At 35.2% G+C, this 24,632-nt stretch overlaps 1 protein-coding gene and 1 pseudogene across 3 annotated transcripts in view; one reads left to right on the top strand and one right to left on the bottom strand.

Annotated features, from left to right (window-relative positions):
* The window catches only part of SOS1 (SOS Ras/Rac guanine nucleotide exchange factor 1), a 125,350-nt gene that overhangs the window by 92,990 nt on the left and 7,728 nt on the right, over positions 1–24,632 (bottom strand). The gene's annotated exons all lie outside the window — the stretch shown is intronic.
* Positions 5,547–9,351, top strand: LOC130856767 (ubiquitin-40S ribosomal protein S27a-like; annotated as a pseudogene).

Below are 24,632 nucleotides of genomic sequence, written 5' to 3'. Positions count from 1 at the left end.
AGCAATAAAATAAGTAACAATAGTACTGTATTGGGGGGAGGAGCAAGATTGGGGTAGGAAATTAAGAGGTATAAACTACTATGTATAAAATAAATAAACAGGATACAAGGATACATTATACAGCACAGGGAATATAGCCAATATTTCATAATAACTTTAAATGAAGTATAATCTATAAAAATATAGAATCACTGTTATATGCCTAATATTGTAAATATAATGTTGTAAATCAACTATACTTTAATTAAAAAGTAGTATTATATTACAACCCAAAGAATAAAATAAATATTCATGAGTTTCCTACTAGAGGACAGTGACTGTCTCTCTTACTTTATATTTTAGCACTTCCCATGTGCCTGGCACTAGCAAATATTCAATAAACTGCAACGAACTTATATAATCTTGGCTTTCATTTTCCTCCTTTTCTCTGTGATCTGAGTTTCATTCTTTTTGAAGCAATCTATTCACAAAAATTCTGTGCATAAACACTAAATCTAGACTACTCAATAGCAAACAACATATTCCAAAAAAGTAGTGCCTGGTGCCAGTTCAACAAACTCCATTGAGCACCTTTTAATATGTCAATCCAGGAAAATGTCTGACTTAATTTTTCTTCGCCATGACCATTTTTCTTCTTCTGGAGACATGAGGGTAGTAATTGAGCTGATATTGTATTTTATTTATAAGAATCTATAGTTTTTACCACATTACGTTTAGTTTGTGTACAAAAGTGCTACTCAAAGTTTAACATGCATATGTTGTTAAATATCTTGTTTGAAATACAGATTATGATTTAGTAGTTCAAGGGTGGGCATTTGGTAGTTCTATCAGTGCTGCTGGTCAAAGGACTGTACTTTGCACAAGGGTATATACATCTGTCTATTTTGCTAAATTTTTAGCTCCTTGAGGAGAGGGACCATTTCTTACCTTTATATTATAGATTCTGGTACTTGGGCAGGAGCTTAAGTACAACACTTTGAGTGAGTAAAATTATATATATATAATGTATTCAACTCCCTTGATATTTCACCTATAATACCAAATTAAGAATTACAACTTTCCCATAGGCATAAATAATCCTCTATAAGTCTGTTAGTTCCTGGCTGAGTAGTATTCCATTGTGTAATATATACCATGGTGAGAGGGTATGTTCTAACTTCATTGACTTACATGTGGCTGTCCAACTTTCCCAACACCACTTGCTGAAGAGGCTGTCTTCTCCCCATCGTATATTCTTACTTCCTTTGTTGAAGACTAACTGGCCATAGGTGTGTGGGTTTATTTCTAGGCTCTCTATTCTGTTCCATTGATCCATATGTCTGTTTTGGTGCCAATACAGCACTGTTTTGATTACTGTAGCTTTGTGGTATTGTCTAAAGTCTGAGATGGTTATGCCTCCTCTTTTGTTCTTTTTCTTCAGGATTGTTTTGGCAATTCTGGGTCTTTTATGGTTCTGTATAAATTTTAGGATTATTTGTTTTAGTTCTGTGAAAGATGTCATGGCTAATTTGATAGAGATCGCATTAAATCTGTAGATTGCTTTGGGTAGTATGGCCATTTTAACAATATTAATTCTTCCAATCTAAGAGCATGGGATATTTTAAAACTTGAAATAAATTTAAAAGAATTAATCAAAGTATGCTTCAACAGAAAAGATTTAGGAAATTTCAAACAAAGCCTCTTTAAAAGCAAGACAAATTTAAATCCACTTGGAAGCTCCTAATTAGTTGTTTAAAAAAAGTCTCTTCAAATAAGACATTCAAGAAAAACTTCATACATAACGACTCAAATTTCCCAATTAAAGTTTAAAATGAAAATGACAATTTACTTCTAAATATCAAAGTGTTATGTTACAATATCAGAATTCTTATGAGGCAATATTACTTCCTTTGTAAATGTGACTCCAAAAAAGTGATGCTACATATTATCCAAAGATACCCCAAAACCAATTACTATAGAAATACTTTAACTCTTTTTAAAAAATGCATTTTTAAAAACTAACATTTAACTAATCGTTTGTTAACTCTTACAATGACAGGAAACTTCCTGTATTTTACCTTTAATCTTCAAACATCTTGCAAGATAGGCATGATTTTCCCCATTGTACAGATAATTAAGAGTTATCCAGGCCATTCTTAATAGATGTGAATAAGTAAGACCTGGATTAAAATCTTGACTCTAATTTAATTAGCAGTATGACTCTGAGCAAAGACATACAGCTTCGCAGTTTTTCTACTCCATAAATTGGGACTAAAACCTACAATATAATGTTACAACAAATATTAAATAATGAATGCAAATATGCTATATAACTTTAAGGGATTATTGTTACGTGTGTGTGAATGTGCCCACAAAATTGTAAGTAACATAACTATCAGTGAAGTGCTAGTAAAGTCCTTTCACTATAAATTGTATCACACACACAACACACTAGCGTTTTCAAGAATACTGCATCAGTTAACTGACAACCTAAGTATATTTATTTCAGAAATTACTAATGCAGGTGCTTTTGTACTACTAATCCTGTTCTTTTTGTACTAAAAGTGTTATTAAACTGCAATCTATTTTTTCTTTCAATTGAGGCTGCAATACAGTTTTAACTAACTCTTGTTTCTTCCGTGGATTTATAAAGATTGTTCTCCCTTCAACTAATTGTAGTGAATATCTGTCATTTCTGGGCACCTTCCTAACAGGACTCTGACTTCCCTTTGAGGAATTACCTCTCCCTCTCTGTGCAATCTTGGTAAAAGAGGAATTTCTGGTGACCACTTCCCAACACAGAAGCCTAGGCTAAACCCTACCTCTTCCAGTTCTAGCATACAGGGGATGGGCACAGACACTCTTCTCTAAAACATAAGCAGGTAACCCAAGGAAGGAAAGACTGACTAGGGGTCAGTCACAGCAGAAGCACAGATCTGGCATGTCTTTTCCACTGCAAAGCCTGCTGCCATGAACCCTGAGGCCCTGAATAGCGCTCCCTTGGCTCCTGCCAGTTTCTCTAACAGGGCTACTTTCCCCTCCCATGACCCTCTGGGCAGCCCCTTCCAACAAATTTCTTTTTAGAACCAAGTCCTTTCATTTGCAATTAAGAACCCCAACTGTTAAACTAATTGGAAACAGAAAGGGAAAAATCTGGAAATAAACTAGGTAAGGAAGGTGGATGAGTTTCTTTTTCATGCTAACATCTGACTTTCGTATTTAAGTACAACATTAAATAAACTGTCTAACCATTAAGGTATAGCAATAATTATTTCCTTAAAATTGAATTTTTAAAGTATTAAAAATATATCCAGAATATATAAAGTTATATGATTAAATATTTCAGTATTCACTGAACTCTTAACACATAACAGGAAAAAAAATCCTCAAATACACATCTTTCACCTGGTTAAATGAGAGAGAGGCCTTTTCCTAAAAAGTTAGTGAGAATTTGTCTTTGTTTACTTGGGGCTCCTAATCATGCTATGTAACACCACAGCAACTGTGCTAAGAGATGCATCTTTCAAAGCCCTTTTTCCTTGGACTACCGCTCAATAAACTGGTGAATTCAGTGAAGCATCATATATCATATCAAAATGTAACCTCCTGAAAATGTGTAGTCTATTATGCCTTTTAAGTGAAGAATATTAAATACATCAAGCAATAAAAATGTACTTTTGAGGAAAAATGTTGCATGTTTCTGACTAGCAGTTTGTTTCAATCACCTAGATTTAAATCAAATCTCCCCAAACATATAGAACAGTGTTTTTCTATTTGCTATATTTCCCTAAAATGACTGATTGCCTATGTGGCTAGGTCCTAGTAAACTACAGTAGTAAAGACAATCTTTAGTGTTTTGCAAAGGGGAGGCACATTTATGTACTCTATAGCAAAGACCTGATGCCACTTTCATTTCCATCAACAGAGGACCAGGTCAGAGTCTGACATAAAGGTGATGTATAAATGTTTCAGATTGCAATGCCAAGCCAAGTATCAGCAATTCGGCTTAGGGATTCCTACTTTCATATCCAAAACCAGAAACATGTTTTGCCGTTGGTTTTTACTAAATTAAGATTGTTTAACACGATATCCAATTTATTTGCTAAGAAGTCAGAGGTAACAGCAGGCACAAAAGCACAACACAGGAGACTGTTTAGAGAAATAAACAGCAAGGAGTGCATGAGACCAAAGCAGAGTCAGCAGAGGGTTCGGAGATGAGATCAAAAAGATAGTAGGAGGCCAGATCACTCAAGGACTTTGAGGGTGATGGAGCAGCAATGATGAACAGACAATAAGAAGGCATTTAGAGCCTTTCTAGAGTACATTGCTACTTTAATTTCAGGAAACAAAAAGTTCATTGCTATGGTTTCAGATTCCACAGAGCAAATAAGACACTACAACTTGTGGGGTCTTATGTCAAAGAAAAACATTCATAATATGTGAAAAACCTTTTCCCTTCCCAACTATTTATACGTATGAGGCTGTATTTTCCTCATATAGTTCAACTAAAAGAGTATGTCACAACTGACTGAATGCAGAGGCAAATATGAGAATCCGTTTCTTCTCTTTCATTTTTATTTTTTTATTTTTATTTTTTGGCCCAGCCTGTGCAGCATGCGGGATCTTAGTTCCCTGACCAGGGATGAAACCTGTGCCCCTTGCAGTGGAAGCATGGAGTTTTAATCACTGGACCACCAGGGAAACCCTCTGTGTTTCTTCTATTAAGCCAGATAATAAAGAGATTTGCAAAAATGTAAAACAATGACACTAATTTTTTTTTGCTTTGGAAAACTTATTTTAATAAAAATTTTATTGTTAATATGTAATGAGTTTACTATTTTAAAATAAATTTAAATGTTTTATTCTTAAAAATATAAATTCATGGATATAACTCATATACAAGGTGCTCTTTGAGAGTCTCAATAACTATTTAAGAGTGTAAAGGGGTCATGAGACCAAAAACTTGAGAACTACTGATCTATTAAGCAAAGATGCCCTGAAGCAGCATTCCCCAATCACCATTAATAACTTTGGAGGACTTCTCGTCAGGCTAACTACAGAAAATCTATTTAAATAACTGAGTCAGCCACACACATCATTCTTTTCCCCCCTCTAAAACCCCAAACCATAAACCTGTTAGTCCAGTGATTTTCAAAACTTTTAGCAGGGAGAGGGGAGCTCCCAAGAGAAATCTCCAATGAACCACAATATATAATACAAACAAAAGTAAAGCTGTCCTGGTTAAAGAGAGGGTGGTGTCTCCTACCTCTAGTTCGTCCATCCCCTCAGTGACCATGAAGGTCCCCCTAAGGTACTTCCTTCTTAGAATCACACAAAACAAAGTTTTTAAAATCTATATTTTAAACCACTGCTCTAATGTGCTACTTAACAAAAGTTTCAGAAAGGTTCTGTCATTGTTTCAAAACGATCATTTTTAACTTCATCCACCAGTAGACACTAGATGTATGGTATTAGTATCTATACCTATAGAGAACCACAAAATTGTTTAAATCTCATAAACAACTCTAAGGCCCAGGATTCTTGAGAAACTGCTTGAGGAGTCGTCGATGAGTGGAGTTAACCTGAAAAGGCTTCCTGGAGACACTATGATTAGGCAAGCAGAAAAGTCTTAGTTCAGTTAGGAAGGGCTAGGATGAGGCATGTTGCCTAGACTATAAGGAGAACTAACAGCCAAGCAGTATGTGGCTCTCAAGTACCTGAGTTCTGCAGACTACATTCAAAAGTGTGTATCTGAAATAGTGAAATAACTCTCTATTCTTGAATCTGGGGCAGAAGTACATTTCCTACTTTAATAAAGTTTCCTACTCTAGGCAAAATTTAAAAGATGAAAACACACCAAGACTAAAGACTTAATTGGAATACTTGCTTCCAAGATAAAAATTATTCCACTCCACATTATCTGAGATTGACATAGGACAGGACTGTGTTCAAAGAAGACAGAAGTCATTAAGAGTTTTAACAGTGAAGCAGAAAAATTATTTTAGCAACATTACAGCATGGTTGGAATAGACTACTGGCTGTATGGAAGTCTAGGCAGGAGCTGACCAAGGGCAATATGTCAGTCAACAGTGCTTTCACAATCTATTTTTACTGTTTAACAGTGTTTTCTATGCATTTTATGGTTGGTGTCTAAAAAAGTAGATATTTATATGACCTATTTGGCTATTCAAACTCCTATGAAAGAAACAATGCAGATTAACTAATTTGGGGGCAAAAACCCAAAAAATAAAAAAAAAATTTTTTTCTTAACTATTAAGGTGAAGGGCTAAGTGAAAAAAAGATTTTAGTATTTCTGTAATTATTAAAAGGAACATCTACTAGCCTATAACCTAGTCTGGTGAAAGCAAGACTGTCTTTTCCCTTAAGCAGACTTGGCCAGGGAGATTTTTAAGGGAGAGTGGGGACGGAGGAAGGTGGGGAGAAGGCATAGGGCAGGCAGCTTTATACTTCTCCTGTTACATGTTCTTATTTCATCATTCCCTCTGAATTTTCTACTAGATGTAACATGTCTCCAAGAAATAATTAACCTGCCTACTGTATTCCGTTTTACGTGAGTTTAGTCATGGAAATCTGTCCCAAATTTCACTAGCACACATTTTTTAACATCTATCTTCTTCCTCATATACTTCCTTTGTTTAAAAACAGAACAGAAAAGACACCTATAAGGGGAAATCTACCCCTTATACAAAGGGTACAGAATTTCAGTAATGAAGGATGAATAAGTTCTGGAGATTTAACATACAGCACAGTGACTATAGTCAATAATACTGTATTATATCCTTGAAATTTGCTAAGAGTACATCTTAAGTGTTCTTACAACATAAAAAAGGATGTGAGGTGGTGGATATGTTAATTAGCTTGATTGTGCTAATCATTTACAATGTAAATGTATATCAAAATATCACATTGTCCACTTTTAAATACATACAATTTTTGTCAGTTACACCTCAATAAAACTGGGGAGAAAAAGAAAAAACAAGAACATCTATAAATCGTATCTTTTAAAGTCTAATTATCTGTCAGGCTAAGTTCATGAGTTTTTTGGCACACAGTAAAGTGATAAAATACCATTCCGCACAGAATCAAGTCTTAAGTCATTTTTTATTATCAATATCTAAAGAAATGTTACCAAGGAGATCTGTATTTGAAAATCACTAAAAATATATAAGCTGAAATAAATTTGTACTTTTCTTCAAACAAAAAAGAATTATCAGAAATAAATTCACTAAGAACTATCTATTATGCACCATTAGTTAACTATGTAATCTTGGATCAAGTGATTTAATTAATCTCCACCTGGGGCAAGGAGAGGAGGGATTAAAGTTCCTTTTAGTTCTAACATTCTTTGATTATTAGATATGTTCTAAAGTTCAAGGAAATTTGTGAGGATCTGAAGGGAGATAACCCAAGGAAGAAAAGTATACTTTATGTATGCAGGAATTTTGAGAGAAACGAAATAATTCAGCCACTAACCATGGCTATATAGTATGAGAAACTTTGTATATAAATATACTCAAATTGTACATGCAAATACAGAGGGTAAATCTAAATTTTATCTAGTAGACAAGTAGAAATTGCTACTTATCAGCATTTCTCTAATATTTTATGATAATACATAAGGATCATTAAGGCAGAGGTTCAGGAACCAACAGCACCAGCATCACTTGTTAGAAATGGAAAACCTTGGACCTACACAAGACCTTCTTGAACCTAGGAAATTCTGGGAGTGGATCCCAGCAAAGTGCTAAAATAAACCTCCTAAGAGATTCTAATGCTTAATAATGTTTGAGAACAACTGACCTAAGGCACAAGCTTGAAGTAATATAGCCTGAAGTTAGGAAGCCAGATTCCTCCAGCTCCAGTTTTCTTTCTCAAGGTTGCTTTGGCTATTCGGGGTCTTTTGTATTTCCACACAAATTGTAAAATTTTCTGTTCTAGTTCTGTGAAAAATGCCATTAGTAGTTTGATAGGGATTACACTGAATCTGTAGATTGCTTTGGATAGTAGTATAGTCATTTTCACACACGCAAAATATTAGGTGCAAGCCTAACAAAACAAGCACAAGACTTGTATGCTAAAAATGACACATTACTGACGAAGGAAACCAAAGATCTAAATACAAATGGAGAGACATTCTATTTTCGTGGAATGGGAGACCCAACATAGTAAGGATGTCAATTCTCCCAATCCCTTATACTAACACATGGGTTTAATATAATTCCTACCAATATCCTAAACAAGACTTTTTGTAGATATTGACAAGATTATTCTAAACTTTATATGGGGCTTCCCTGGTGACACAGTGGTTAAGAATCTGCCTGCCAAGGCAGGGGATACGGGTTTGATCCCTGGGCCAGGATGATCCCACATGCCATGGAGCAACTAAGCCCCTGTGCCACAACTCCTGAGCCTGCACTCTAGAGCCCGCAAACCACAACTACTGAGTCTGCACACCACAACTACTGAAGCCTGCACACCACAATTACTGAAGCCTGCGCACCTAGAGCCTGTGCTCCACAACAAGAGAAGCCACTGCAATGAGAAGCCCACGCACTGCAACGAAGAGTAGCCCCTGCTCACCACAGCTAGAGAAAGCCCACATGCAGCAACAAATACCCAACACAGCCAAAAATAAATAAATAATAATAATAAATCTTAAAAAAAAAAATTAAAACATTTGCTCTGAGAAAGGCCCTGGAAACTGGATAAAAAGACAAAGTATGGAGTGGGACAAAATATTTACAAGCCACAGACCCAACAAAGGATTAGTATCTAAAATATATAAAGAACTCTCAAAACTCAAACAGTAAAAAAGCAAATAATCCAATTAGAAAATGGGCAAGAGACGTGAAGAAACATTTCACTCATATGTGATATGACATACATACAAGTTTTCCATCTGCAGTGGAACTGCCACCAAGCTGCATATTTTCATGAAGACCCTGACGGGGATGACCATCACTCTCAAAGCTGAACCCTCAGATACAACAGAAAATGTAAAGGCCAAGATCTAGGATAAGGAAGGAATTCCTCCTGACCAGCAAAGACTGACCTTTGCTGGCAAGCAACTGAAAGATGGATGTACTCTGTCTGACTACAACATTTAAAAGGAGTCCATTCTTCATCTTAATGTTGAGAGTTTGCGGTGGTGCTAAGAAAAGGAAGAAGTCTTACACCAGTCCCAAGAAAAACAAGAGTAAGAGAAAGAAGGTTAAGCTGGCTGTCCTGAAATACTATAAGGTGGATGAGAATGGCAAAATCAGTCACCTTCATCAAGAGTGCCCTTCAGATGAACAAGGTGCTAGAGTTTTTATGGCAAGCCACTTTGACAGGCATTATTGTGGCAAATAATTATCTGACCTATTGTTTCAACAACCAAAGACTGGTAACTGTATATTGGTTAATAAAAGACATGACCTAATTAAAAAAAAGAGAGCGACTAGTTAGATAAACTATAGTACAACTAAATAACAGTATGCAACCATAGAAAAGAATAAAGGTGATAATCTTAACTGCTATGCTTTCCAAAATATATTGAAAAGGGGTGAAAAAACAAGGGTACTAAAAAAAGGTGTGCCAAAAAAGAAAGAAAACACACACACACACACACACACAAGCTTATCATGGAAAAATCTCTCACAAGAAACTTGTAAATTGGTTGCCCCTGGGTAGAATGCAAGAACAGTGAAGTAGAGGAGTGAGATGGAAGATTTTCACTACATAACATTTTGAGCTTTGAATTTTGTGAATGTGTTCTATAAGTTAAAATAATGTTTACAAAGCATTAAGGTTTTTAATTTAAAAAATGAAATAGGAAACTTTTTATATTTGTCATATTCAATACTGAGAAGTATATTAACTATATCAAAAGGTAAACAAGATCATTTGATAAAATTACCAAAGACCAAAATGAGTTTATAAATTAATTGTATTTTCAAGAACTTGCTACTATGGATTACTAAAAGTTGATGAGTTTAATAAAAAACATGTAAGTGTAAGAATGTAAAGTAGCGATGTAATTAAGAACACTATAATATACAATATAAAATTAAAATGTTATTAAATTTGATATTAATTGTTGAAATGCTTATTTTAAGGTAGAAAAGATCTTTTACTGGAAGTTATCTTTTCTAAATTATCTCAAACTTATAAACCAACCGCTATTCCTAGAGATTATTTGACACTCATAACACATTTTCCCATAGATAGGCTATAAAATGGAGATCAAATCCTCAGAATTTCAAAAAAGTCTACTTAATGAAATTATACAACACAATCAAAGTTCTAAGGCAAAACTTTGAATTCTAGAAGCTGAGAGCAGGAAATTCTGTGGTTTTTTAAGGAACAAAGGAAGGGAGGGAGGGAGGAAGGGAGGAGTAAGAGAATATTATTTCCCTTTCCCATATATAAGGTGACCCCAGCCAAAACTTACAACTATGTAAATGTCATCTTCGATATTGCTCCTATCTCTGTCCCTCTTGTCATGCTGTCCTAAATGCCTTAATGCAACACCCCCCCAACAAAGCCTTGCCCCCCCCCAAAATATATTGAATATGCTTAAATAACCTACTGTCCCCCTTGCCACCCATGTGATTTCAGTTTATAGATATATTGAGAAAGGCACTCTAAATAAACTAATGTAAATAACATGTAGCTTAAATTTTCCTAGAGGTACAAGTGACCATTCAACAGCTCAGGAGTTAATCCACATGTAATTTAAGAGCTGGCCTTCCACATGCATGGTTCTGCTACATCTTCAGATTCAACTAACCACCAACAGTTGTTGTACTGCAGTATTTACTATTTTTTTATAAATTTATTTATTTATTGGATTTATTTTTTTTTAATTGGCTGTGTTGGGTCTTCATTGCTGCACACGGGCATTCTCTGGCTGTGGCGAGCAGGGGCTACTCTTCATTGTGGTGCGTGGGCTCCTCATTGTGGTGGCTTCTCTTGTTGTGGAGCACAGGCTCTAGGCACGTGGGCTTCAGTAGCTGTGGCTCATGGGCTCAATAGTTGTGGCTCATGGGCTTGAGAGCACAGGCTCAATAGTTGTGGCACATGGGCTTAGTTGCTCTGTTACATATGGCATCTTCCTGGGGCAGGGCTCGAACCTGTGTCCCCTGCCTTGGCAGGTGGATTCTTAACCACTGCGCCACCTAGGAAGTCCTAGTGCTTACTATTTTAAAATATCCATGTATAAATGGACCCATACAGTTCAAACCCATGTTGTTCAAAGGTCAACTGTATTTGTGATTTTATAAAAGAGTATATTTGTTACTTTAAATGAAAGTACAATTGACAGAATTTCAGAGACTACTACTTTACACAATGAAAATGTTTAATTAAGAAATACTTAAGTAGCCTATACCTTCTTAGGAGTACTTCTTACCCTACCTAGCCTTAGCTCCCCAAAGTTATGTTATATATGTGCATATATCGAGAACATAGCTAATTCAACCATTTATCCAATGATTTAAAAGATTTACACATTTGTGTTGCATTTTTTTTTGAAGATACTATATTAGTTCTTTAAATGATATCCATTTTTGGAAGTGACTTATCATTCACTATATTATAAATATTTGGGTGCAAAATCTCAATTATCCCTTTACTACCCTATGAAGCCAATCACAAGATTTTGCATATAGAAGATCCTCAAATATTTCTTGAGTTTAATTGGGTTCTCCAATGAAACAGGGTAACAGTGGTTCTGAAAGTATCTTCTGCTTGTTAAGTCAAGAAATGCTTTTTATCTAAGAATTTTAAAAACCAAATACAAATTATTTTCTTGTGAAAAGCAGAAAACTTTATCTTACATAGCACAATGGACAAATCTCAGGATATAGATCCGAATTTTACTCTAATTATTAGTGCTATGTCCCACCGATAATTTTCACAAAGCATTACAAGACTGCACCAGCACAGAGCCAATCTGTACAGACTGGGTGAGGTTTCTGTTGTTTGGCTGGTTGATTTTTTAGCTCCTGGAGCTCAAGGAAATCTCTGTCAAAACACTATGAAACACAAGCTAAGTAACAGAGACTTCAGTGATTAAACACACCAAGGAATACCGTGTTTGAAAAAACAATAGTTTAGGAAAGTCATTAAACAAACATACTAATACAGCCTTCAACAATCAAAAACAAAACCAAATAAAAACAAAAACAAACAATAAAACAGCAAGCCCTGGGGAAAGGGAAGAATCTGATTTCAACAGTTACCACATTACAGTATTCAAATACCCAGTTTAAAAAAAAAAAAAAAATCACATGGCACACAAAAAAAAAAACAGGAAAGTATGGCACGTTCAAAGGAACTAAATTAACTAAGAGAAATTGGCTAAGGAAGACCAGACATCAGACTAACTAGATAAAAACTTTAAAACTGACTTGAATATGCTCAAAATGCTTTTTTATAAAAGTAAACAGAACCTAAGAGACCTGTGGGATAACAAGTAGACCAGAACAAGAATTATGGGAGTCCCAGAAGGAGGAAAGAGAAAGGGACAGAAATAATATTTGAGGAAATAATGGCTGAAAACACCCCAAATTTGATGAAATACATTAATCTACAAATTCAAAAATTTCAATAAAATCTAAGTAGGATAAATTCCAAGAAACCCACACCAAGGCACACTCTAATCCAACTGTCCAAAAACAAACATAAAGCCTAAAAGTAGCAGGAGAAGCTACTCTTCATGTACAAAGGGATCCTCAATAAGATCAGCAGCTTATTTCTTATCAGAAACCATGGAGGTCCAAATGCAGTAGGATGGCATATTTAAGTGCTGAAAGAAAAAAACTGTCAGCCAAGAATTCCGTATCTGGCAAAACTGTCCTTCAAAATGAGGTACAAATTAAGATATTGCCAGATAAACAAAAGCTGAGAGAATTCACTACCATTCGACCTGCCCTAAAAGAAATGCTAAAGATAGTCCTTTGAGTTGAAATGAAAGGACACTAAATAGCAACTCAAAGTCATATGATGAAATAAAGGTCTCTAGTAAAGGTAAATACACTGGCAAATATAAAATCGAATATCATTGTATATTTGGTTTCTAACTCCACTTTGTATTTCCTATAGGATTTGAAAGACAAATGCATAAAAAATAATTACAAATCCATGGTATTAGATACACAATGTATAAAGACAATTTGTGATGACAACAACATAAGGGGGTAAGACTGAGCTGTATGCTACTAAAGTTCATATCAATGCAAACTAAATTGTTATAAATTTAGGATGTTAAACGTAATTTAATGGATTATGGATTACCACAAAGAACATGTCTAAAAAATAGATATTTTTGAGATACCTATCACAAGGGACTTCCCTGGTGGGCCAGTGGTTAAGACTCCATGCTCCCAATGCAGGGAGCCTGGGTTTGATCTCTGGTCATGCAGCTACATACTGCATGCCAAAACTAAGAGCCCGCTTGATACAACTAAAGATCCCACATGCTGCAACTAAATATCCCACATGCTGCAACTAAAGATCTTGCATGCCACAACTAAGACCCAGCACAGCCAAATAAATAAATATTTTTTAAAAACACACAGAAAAGGAAATGAGAAGGAAATCAAAATGGTTCACTACAACTAACTAGGAAAAGAAAGAAAAGAAGAAGAAGGCAATATGTAATGGAGGAAATGAGCCACGAAAAAGGTATAAAATTTCACAATGACAAAAAAGCAAAATGATGGCAGAAATCCTTCCTTATAAGTCATTACTTTAATTTTAATTGGGTTAAGCTTTCCAATCAAAGCCAGAGATTGGCAGGATGGATTAAAAAACATGATCCAAGTATATACTGCCTATAGCCACTCACTTTATACACAAAATATTCCATGAAAAGGATGGAAAAAATATTCCATGTAAATAGAAAGCAGAAAGAGTGTTAGTGTGGCTATTATAATATCAGACAAAATAGGCTTTAGGTCAAAAACTGTTACAAGAGACAAGGACATTATATATTGAAAAAAGGGTCAATTCATCAAGAAGGCAAAACAATTATAAACATATGTTAACATATACACACTGCGATATATAAAATAGATAACCAACAAGTACCTACTGTATAGCACCCAGAACTATACTCAATATCTTGTAATAACCTATAAGGGAAAAGAATCAGAAAAAAGAATATATATATATATATATATACACATATATATACACACACACACACACGTATGTGAGGGCATGTGCATGTGTACGTGTGTATATATATAAAAACTAAATCACTGTGCTGTACACCTGAAACCAACACAACACTGTAAGTCAACTATACTTCAATACACTTTTTAAAAAAACAAATAAATATATATGCACAAACAACAGACCCCCAAAAGATATGAAGCAAACACTGACCAAATTAAAGGGAAAAATAAAATACTTTTACAATAGTTGTTAGTTCAATACACCAATTTCAATAATAGAACATCCAGACAGAAGGTCAATAAGGAAGTAGAGGACTTGCACACTATAGCCCAACTAGGCCTAACGGACATATATGGAACAATTCACACAATGACAGTGGAATACACATTTTTCTCAGGTACATATGGAACATTCTCCAGGATAAGCCATATGTTAGGCCACAAAACAGAGACTCAACAAATTTAAAAAGACTGAAATCAGACAATCTTTTCTGACTATGATAAAGATAGAAATCAACAACAGCAGGAAAACTGGAAAATTCACAAATATGTAGAAGTTAAACAACACCTTCTTAAACATCCAAAGGTTCAAAGAAGAAATCTAAGGCAAATTAGAAAATACTTAAAGAAAACGTAACATACCAAAACTTAAAGGATACAGCAAAAGTAGTGCTTGGATGGATATTTACAGCTATAAATGCCTATGTTAAAAAAAGAAAAAAGACATCAACAATCTAACTTTACATGTTGGGGTACCAGAAAAAGAAGAAATTAAATGCAAAGCTAGGAAACGATAAAAATTAGAGATGAACGAAACAGAGAACAAAAAAACAAGACATAATCAATGAAACCAAAAGCTGCTTCTTTGAAAAGAATCAGGAAAATTGATAAACCTTTCATAGACCACCTAAGAAACAGAAAAGACACAAATAACTCAAATCAGAAATGAAAGTGGGAACATTATTACTACTGCCCTCACAGAAATAAAACAGATTATAAGAAAATACTATGAACAATTATACACTAACAAACTAGATAATGTAGAATAGACAAATTCCCAGAAACACACAAATTAACCTAAACTGACTCAAGAAGAAATTGAAAATCTCAACAGACATACAACAAGTAATAAGTAATCAAAACCTGACTCAGTAATTGAAACCTCCCAACAAGGAAAGGTGCAGGACCAGATAGCAGCACAGGTGAATTTTACTCAACATGTGAAGAATTCACACCAATCCTTTCAAACACTTCCAAAAAAAACAAAAGAAGGAGGATCAGTTCCTAACTCATTTGGTGAAGCCAGCATTACCTTAATACCAAAGGCAGACAAAGACATTGCAAGAAAATTACAGACTGATATCCTTTATGAATATAGATGCAAAAATTCTTAACGAAATACTAGCAAACTGAATCCAACAGCATATTGAAATAGCACCTTGATCAAGTAGTATTTATCCCAAGAATGCAGAAGTACTTCAACATTAAAAAAATATATAGGATGAATGAAAATATTCATAATCAATCAACTCAGAAAAGGCATTTGACAAAACCCAACATCCCTTCCTGATAAAAATATTCCTAAAACTAGAAATAGATGGGAACTTCCTCAACATGACAAAGGGCATCTATGAAAAAACCACAGCTAAACTGAAATCTTTCACCCCAAGATCAGGAATAAGGCTAGGATGCCCACTTTACCACTGCTATTCAAAACTATACTAGAAGTTCTAGCCAGAGCAATCAGACAAGAAAAAGAAATAAAAGGTATCCAAATGGAAGGGAAGAAGTAAAACTATTTTTATTTGCATTTGACATAATCCTATATATAAAAAAAATCCCAAAGAATCCACAAGAAAGTTACCAGAGCTAGTAAATTAATTAAGCAAAGTTGCAGAACAAAACCAACACACCAAAAGCAGCTGTGTTTCTATACACCTATAATGCACAATCTGAAAAGGAAATTAGGAATGTAATTCCATTTAGCAACTAAAAGAATAGCATCTAAAAGAATAAAATATCTAGGAATGGATCTACCCAAGGAGATGAAAGTAATTTACCCTGAAAACTACAACATATTTCTGAAGAAAATTAAAGAAGACCTAAATAAATGGGAAGACATCCTGTGATCACGGGTAGGAAGACTTTATATTGTTAAGATGCCAATACTCATGAAATTAGAACACTCCCTAACACCATACACAAAAATAAACTCCAAATGGATTAAAGACCTAAATGTAAGGCCAGACACTATAAAACTCCTAGAGGAAAACATAGGAAGAACACTCTTTGATATAAATCACAGCAAGATCTTTTTTGATCCACCTCCTAGAGTAATGGAAATAAAAACAAAAATAAATAAGTGGGACCTAAGGAAACTTAAAAGCTTCTGCACAGCAAAGGAAACTATAAGCAAGACAAAATGACAACCCTCAGAATCGGAGAAAATATTTGCAAATGAATCAACAGACAAAGGATTAATCTCCAAAATATATAAACAGTTCATCCAGCTCAATATTAAAAAAACAAACAACCCAATCAAAAAATGGACAGAAGACCTAAATAGGCATTTCTTCAAAGAAGACATACAGATGGCAGGCACATGAAAAGCTGCTCAACATCACTAATTATCAGAGAAATGCAAATCAAAATTACAATCACCTCACACTGGTTAGAATGGGCATCATCAGAGAATCTACAAACAGTAAATGCTGGAGAGGGTGTGGAGAAAAGGGAATGCTCTTGCACTGTTGGTGGGAATGTAAATTGATACAGCCACTATGGAGAACAGTATGGAGGTTCCTTGCAAAACTAAAAATAGAGTTACTATATGTCCCAGCAATCCCAGTCCTGGGCATATACCCAGAGAACACCGTAATTCAAAAAGACACGTGCATTCCAATGTTCACTGCAGCACTATTTACAATAGCCAGGACATGGAAGCAACCTAAATGTCCATCAACAGATGAATGGATAAAGAAGATGTGGTACATATATACAATGGAATATTACTCAGCCATAAAAAATGCCATCTTTGTAGAGACATGGATGGACCTAGAGACTGTCATACAGAGTGAAGTGAGTCAGAAAGAGAAAAACAAATATCGTATATTAACACATATATGCAGAATATAGAAAAATGATACAAATTAACCAGTTTGCAAGGCAGAAATAGAGACACAGATGTAGAGAACAAACATATGGACACCAAGTGGGAAAAGCTGGGGCCGGGGGTGGGGGGAGGTGTTACGGGGGAACAAATTGGGAGAGTGGGATTGCCATATACACAGTACTAATAAGAAAAAAGCATCAAATTGTACACTTTAAATATATGCAGTTTATTGTATGTCAACTGTATCTCAATAAAAGTTCTTAAAGAAAAAAAAGAATTAAGTAACAAATACACAAGTTTTAGTAATGCAAAAAAAAAAAATGCTAATACTAACCAAAACAATCAACAGATTCAATGCAATTTCTATCAAATTCCAATAGCCTTTTTTGCAGAAATGGAAATGCCAATCCTCAAATTCATATGGAATTGCAAGGTGCCCTTAATAGCCAAAACAATCATGGAAAAAAAAAAAAAAAAGCTGTAGCACTCACACGTCCTAATTTCAAAGCTTACTACACAATGCTACAGTAATCAAAACAGTGTGGTACTGCCATAAAGACAGACTCATAGACCAATGGAACAGAATTAAGACTCCAGAAATAAATCTATACATTTATGATCAATTGATTTTTGACAATGATGCCAAGTCTACAGTGGGGAAAGATCAATCTTGTCCACAAATGGTGCTGGGACACAGATTTCCACATGCAAAAGAATGAAATGGGACACCTCATACCAACTACAAAATTTAACCCCAAATGGATCAATGACCTAAATATAAGAGCTAAAACATGAACTTCTTAGAAAAAAAGTTAGGGGTCAATCTTCATGATCTTGGATTTGGCAATGGATTCTCAGACATGACACCAAACACACAAGCAATGAAAGAAAAAAATAAAGTGAACTTCATAAAAATTTAAAACTTTTGTGTAAAGGACATTATCAACAAACTGAAAACACAGCTTTTTGGTTGTGTTTGAATGGGAGAAAATGTTTACAAATCATATAACCAACAAGGGTCTAATATCAAGAATATACAATGATGTCCTAAAATTTTAAAAAAAAACCCAAAACAACCTAATTTTAAAAATGGGCAATGGGGACTTCCCTGGTGGTCCAGTGGTTAAGAATCCACCTTCCAATGCAGGGGACACGGGTTTGATTCCTGGTCAGGAACTAAGATCCCACATGCCACAGGGCAACTAAGCCCAAGCACTGCAACTACTGAGCCCACACACCTCAACTAGAGAGCCCACGCACCACAACTACAGAGCCCACGTGCTCTGAAGCCTGCATGCCACAGCTAGAGAAAAACCTGCACACTGCAATGAAGAGCCCACACCACAACAAACACCTGACACAGCCATAAATAAACAAAAATAAATATTCTTTTAAAAATGGGCAATGGATTTGAATAGACATTTCTCCAAAGAAGATATACAGTCAACAGCACATGAAAAGACACTCAACATTATTAGTTATGAGGGAAATACAAACCAAAAGACAATGAAGTATCATTTCGTATCAACTACGATGGCAAATGGCAATTGAAAAACAACAACAAATGTAAGTGAAGATGTGGAGAAATTGGAACCCTTGTGCACTGTTGATAGGAATGTAAAATGATGTGACTGCTGTGGAAAGCAGTATGACAGTTCCTGAAAAAGTTAAACATAGCATTACCAAATGACCCAGCAATTCCACTTCTAGGTATATACCCAAAAGAATTGATAACAGGAACTCAAATACTTGTATATCAATGTTCACTGTAGCCTTACTCACAATAGCCAAAAGGTACAAATAACCCAAGTGTCCATCAACAGATGAATGAATAAACAAAATGTGGTATGTACAATGAAATGTTATTCAGCCTTAAAAAGGAATTAAATTCTGATACATGCTACAACACGGATGAATCTTAAAGACTTTATGCTAACTAAAATAAATCAGACACAAAAGGACCAACACTGTATGATTCCACTTACATAAAATATGTGAAACAGGAAAATTCATAAAGTCAGAAAGTAGATTAGAGGTTACCAGTGGCTGGAGGAGGGGGAAGTTAGGAGTTATTGCTTAATATGCACAGAGTTTCTGTTTGAGGTGATGAAAAGTTTTGGAAATAGATAGTGGTGATGGTTGCACAACCTTGTGAATGCAGTTATTGGCACTGAATTAAACACTTAGAAATGGTTAAAGTGGCTAATTTTATGTTATATATATATATATATAACATGTATTTTACCACAGTAAATAAGAGGAAAACGTTATTAAATATAGGTACAGAAATCAGAATCCTATCAAAGTCCTGAAACAAAACAGCTATGAATGCAATTATCAGTAAGTGCATTCCATTACAAACTACTGAACTATACACAGAAATCAATTTACTTGCAAATGGTTTAGATTGTAAGTAAAACAGAAAATGGGACTTATCTATATAGAAAGGGAAAAGTTTGTTTCAGGAGTTATAAAAGAATAACTAGAATTTAAGTTAGCTTACTACAAAAAGTCTCTGTTAACTGAAAATTCAACTTTTTTTTTTAATTACAAGACTTATTTTTTTTATTTTATTTTTTTAATTTTTGTTTTTAACCCTGAACCAAACTTTCTATATACTAGGATTGGAGTGTTTTAACACATATGGGAAGATTACAGATTTTTTTTTTTATCACCAGATACAAGTTTCATAAAAGCAACAATTACGTTTTTTTTTTAATTATCCATAATGTTTGCCATACAATACTCAATAAATTTGGTGAATAAAACCAAACCAGTCAAAATCAGCAGGAAAGCAGCATTAAGGAAACTCTTTTCAAAATCATCTTCCCATTACAATTTTAAAATACCTACTTTAAAAATAATATCTGAGTAATTCAGTGTCCATAAAACCAAACCTTTAAATTACTTCTTTTCTCCATTGTATGGCCCCATCCCAACTCCAATGGGAGATGTCCAGAATTTGACTTTATGAGTAGTTTTACTGATTTGTGTTTGTCTGCCTGAGGTAGCCCAGTCTAGAAAGGAAAGTCAACAAGCACTAATGTTCAAAACTGGATGGTTGGACTACTCAAGGTACTGCTGAAGTGCTTGAAGTGCTCTGGTTCACTAGTTCATACAGTAATAATATAGGCATTATTTGCATTGTTTTCTTTCATCTTTACCGCTTTGTTTGTGGTTTGGTACATTAATGAGGTTTAATTATGAAGTAAACTTGAATATGAAATGCAAACTTTATTTCATAAATACTAATGCAAACTGTGTACTCTTAATATCAATGACAATTAAGTTTTGACTTTTAGAACTCATCCTAAGGTACCTTTTTTTTTTTTTAAAGCATAAGGGTTTGGGAGGAACACATTACCACTTTAACTGGGGGAATACTGTAATTCAATTATCCCAAATCAGGCAATTTATAGCCACAGAGATGACCCTGGCTGGCTCTGAGAATGAGCCTCTCAGATGTCTGACTCCAGGGAAAATAACTGACTGTGGATCCCAGCTGCTGCACTCTGAAATCCATCACTGTGCCCAGTCAAAGAGCACCACAGGCATACTAAGGCAGCCTTAGCCCTGAGAGATGAGGAATTTCTGTGATAGGCAACTTTGGCTCAAGGACTTCTGAGGTCTCGGTGAACTTTCCTTAGAACTAGACACTTTCACCCAAACCTCCTTCCTTCCTTACCTCTCTCCTTCACTTGGAGTCATACTTGCATCAGTATGATGACTCTCCTTGCCTCCTTCCTCATTTTCTCTCATGAGCACTGCTCCTAGTAAATTTCTTGCGTGCTTAATCCCATTTTAGCATCTGCTTCTCCCTTGAAGCATTAGGCTTTTTTTTTTAAATTTAGCCATTTTAAATGAATTATTTGCTTCCCTATTTGCTAAAATAGGATACACCAAATATGACAATTCCAATGCCTTTTGACTGGTAAAGATCTCAACTAAGAGCTCTAACTCATGAGTAAGTATATTCTTGAGGGGACAAAATCAGAACTATATACAGTTCAACATATGTACTGAGCACCTGCTATACATGAGAAATATGCTAAGCATTATAGGAAATACAAAGGTGAGTAGGATACTATCTTGCTCTCAAATAACTCCCAATATAGAGAAGGAGAGAAACCACAGCTGCAAACAAACTTTAAAGGGCAGATTGTCATTAAGTACTAAAATTGAAGTATAAAGTACTAAAGAAATTAAGAGATTCGTTCTACTTAGGGAATGGAATTGTAGTAGAACATCTTTGTGAAGGAGACGGCACTTGAAATGTACACATAGAGACATCATCAGAGCCTTCAGGTTGTACCTGCCTGTAACTAAAAAGGACAGTCCAGGGACTTCCTAGGTGGCACAGTAGTTAGAATCCACCTGCGAATGCATGGGACACGGGTTCAATCCCTGGTCTGGGAAGATCCCACATGCCGCGGAAGAACTAAGCCCATGTGCCACAACTGCTGAGCCCGTGCTCTACAGCCTGAGAGCCACAACTATTGAGGCCATGTGTTGCAACTCCTGAAGCCCGCACGCCTAGAGCCCATGCTCCGCAATGAGAGAACCACCGCAATGAGGAGCCCGCACACCACAACAAAGAGTAGCCCTCTCTTGCTGCAACTAGAGAAAGCCCGTGTGCAGCTACGAAGACCCAACACAGCCAATAAATTAATTAGTTAATTAACTAAAAAATAAATAAAATTTTTAAAAAGGACAGTCTAACAAAGATGCTTTCCATGCTTACATACTTGACTACCTGCAATGTGTAAATTCCTCCTATCACAATTCTCTCACACCTTCTCATTCCCAGAGAACTGATGGTTTCTTAGCTCCCCTCACAGTATCCCCCCTTTCATCACCATTACCACTTAGACTCCTAAGCCAGAATCCTGGGAATCAGCTTTGACTCCTCTCTCTCACTACCCTGTCATTCAACCACCAATCTACATCTAAATCTAAAATCTGTCCACTTTTCTTTATCCCCAAACTACTGCCCTAGTCAAGACCACCATCATCCCTTCCATGAATTGCTGCAAAAGTCCCCTAACCTGCCTTCCTGCCTATAGTTCTGATGCCATTTAATCCATGCTCCATAGAGCAGACAGTGGCCCTTCAAAATTCACACCTAATTATCAATATCCTGAAGAGTTTCAACCCTTCAGTGGTTCCTCACTGCTCATAAGATAAAACGCAATAATTTGGTTCACAAGAGCTGGCCCGACACTCCAGACTCCAGCTACTCAGAATTCCTAAGATGCTGAGCTCCTCTTGGACTCCAAAGACTCTTTGGATCACAAACCCTTGGAACACACTTTCTCCTCACCCTCACCTGGCTAACTCCCCCTTCCACTAAAATGTCACTTTCTTCACTCCCAAACATAAACACACAAGGATAGTCCTTCCTATTGCCATCGCAAGACCATTACTCCTCAGCCCTTTCCTTTATGGTTTATGCTGTCTTTTCATTAACTATTGCCTTTAAAAGTATTACTTTTTTATGCAGCACAATCCTTTTGTCAAATGTAATTCCATGTGGAGCTTCAATATGTAACAGTTAAGCTTCTCAGCCTAATGCAAGGGGTTTCAAAGCCCTCTACATTCAGCTTCCTTCTCTCCCAAGACATTTCTTCCGTAAAACCTAAGGTGCGGGACAATTAGAATACCATTATGCTGTATTATACTGCCTACTCAAAGGAAGCAACACAGTACAGTGGGAAGAGTTGTCTTTGAAGTTAACTGGACTTAAGTTCAAATCCAGATTCTCCTCATTAGTTACAAGACCTTGAGCAATTTGCCTGAGGAACCATTTCCTCAGCTATAAAACTCAGCTGTAAAAATTACCACCTTGAAAAGTCAATGGGTGGAACAGAGATAAGTATATAAAGTACCAAGCACAGTGCATAGAATACTGGCACAAAGCAGGAACTCAATAAAATACCATCTGCTATGGCTTATCCAGGAAATGTAGGTTAACATTCAAAATCAATCAATGTGATTTACCATAATATTGACAGAAAAAAGGAGAAAAACCTTATGATTATTTTAACAGACACAGAAAAATCATTTGACAAAATTCAATATCCATTTGTTTTTAGAAAACTCCAAAACACTTAGAAAACTGAAAGTGGAAATCCTCAATCTGATACAGAGCATCAGTGAAAACTAGCAACTAACATCACCCTTAATGGTGAAATAAGACATGCTTTTCCCTTAAGAATGAGAATAAGGCAAGGATGACCACTCTCACTACTTCAACACTGTAATGGAAATCCTAGTCAGTAAAATAAGAAAAATAAATAAAGAAATAAATATCAGACCGTCTGTATTTGCAGATGACAATTATGTAGAAAATTCTATGGAATCTACAAAACAACTACGAGCAAGGTCAAAAGATACAAGATCAATATACAAAAATCAGCTACATGCTTTTGTTTTTTACTCAGATATATCATCTTTATTAAACAACTTTTTTGAGTTTCATAATGCCTTTCTTTTTCATGCATTTTAGGCATACCAAAGGACTCTGGGGCATACTTAAGGACTTCCAATGGATAACAATATAAAATTTCTGAAATTCCTTCTCTCTTTCCCCTTAGAAGTCTCTCTCCTTCATCTTCCATTTGGACTAAATTCTCTCCAGGCCTGGGCACATCTGTCTCCCTGCAACTTCTCTTTAATGCTCTCCGAATTTTCACCTATTGTTCATATACTCATAGCAAACAAATGGAAAATAAAATTTTAAAACAATTTACAATAGCTTCAAAAAACAAATTTTTCAGATTAAACTTAACCAAAGACATGTAAGACTTCTACACTGAAAGTGTTTCTGAGAGAAATATAAAAGTCTAAATAAATGGAGACATATACCACATTCATGAATCCAAAGATTTGCTATTGTTAAGATGTCAATTCTCCCTACTTATCTACAGATTCACTGCAATTACAATTAAAATCTCACTAAGATTTTTTGGTAGAAACTGACATAATGGTTCAAAATTTATATTGAAATGCAAAACCTAGAAACAATAAAATAGTATTTTAAGAGAAGGAGGACTTACACTACCTAACTTTAAGACTTACTATAAATCTACAGTAATCAATGGTGTGGTATTGGGGTAGCGATAAACAAAACATCAATGGAACAGAATGGAGAGTCTAAAAATATGTATTTATTTTATACATATTACGTATTTAAATATATCTTTACATAAATATATAATTTATATTCATTTAATTTTCACAAAAACATCAACACAATCCAACAGGGAAAGGAAAGTCTCTTCAAAAAATAGTTCTGGGGACTTCCTAATGGAGCAGTGGTTAAGAATCCACCTGCCATACAAATCAACTGGTTTGCAAGG

The sequence above is a fragment of the Hippopotamus amphibius genome, chromosome 7 (assembly GCF_030028045.1).
Source record: "Hippopotamus amphibius kiboko isolate mHipAmp2 chromosome 7, mHipAmp2.hap2, whole genome shotgun sequence".
Classification (NCBI taxonomy): Eukaryota; Metazoa; Chordata; class Mammalia; order Artiodactyla; family Hippopotamidae; genus Hippopotamus; species Hippopotamus amphibius.
This window is presented reverse-complemented; position numbering and strand designations above follow the sequence as displayed.